Consider the following 1,092-nt stretch of genomic DNA (forward strand, 5'->3'; position numbering starts at 1 on the left):
ACACACACACACACATATATGTTATTTTTAGCATGAGAATCACCTTTTGGTTTATATTTAGGAAAAAACCAAAGGGACTTTTAAAACCAAAGGGAATTAATACCAAACTCTATTGATTAACACGATTAAACTCTTAAACTTTGGAGTCTTAATATCATATATTGGTCTTTAAATTTTATTATTATTTTAATTATTTTCTCAGATCCTTATAACTTGCATAAACCTCAAACCTTTCTCCTTTTCCCATTCAGTCATTTGCCACATGATACAAGTGATTGAGAGCATAGAAAAGCAAGTTCTTTTAAATAAAGGAATAGTAAAATGTTACATTGAAACCTGTTTTGTACCAGGAGACCTAATAGCTGTATAAAAAGCAAGGCCTGATTTTCATATATGAGAATGCATTGACAAGGCAGCTGCAGCTAAACTGATAAAGCTGTAGTGTAAAAGTGACTTTTGTTCTCCTGATATAATCATTTCTCTGATGCTTACTGCCTCCATCTGCTAACCTAGGCCTAGTCCTGGAGCATTCCAGCCTCTGTACAAATCTACGCCTAGAATGTTTTCAGCCTCCAAGACTTACTACTGAATAATCTAACCCCTTCTTGTTTTTTCTGAACCCGGCTGGCTGGTTCAACTCAGCTGTTTTAGCTCAAAACTCCCCTCCAAGCTGACTGATTCAATCTGGCTTCTCTTGGCCTCTGAATGAATTGCTCTGTTTGCCCTCATACTAACTTGAGCAATATATTCTATTTCTTTGGCTCTTTCTCATTCTCTGGCTCATTCTGTTTTCACCTGTGCCTAGTTTGTTCTCTCTTCAACTTATCTCTGTAAAACTCTCCCAGTAAAACTGCCCCTTCTCCATGATGCTCTCTCTTAAGAAGCCTCTCTTTTCTCTCTGCTCTCAAGAGGGTTGGACTTGCCCTATTCTGCCAAATCATTCTCTGATTTATCATTTTGTCTGNCACTTAATTAGACATTACTTTCAAACATGAATGCTTCCTTCTACAAACTACCTTCACCTCATTGTTTGGGATTAAAAATGTGTACTTAGGGCATGTCTGTATTCCAGCCAGAGGGACTAAAAGTGTG

The sequence above is a fragment of the Mus caroli genome, chromosome 9 (assembly GCF_900094665.2).
Source record: "Mus caroli chromosome 9, CAROLI_EIJ_v1.1, whole genome shotgun sequence".
NCBI lineage: Eukaryota > Metazoa > Chordata > Mammalia > Rodentia > Muridae > Mus > Mus caroli.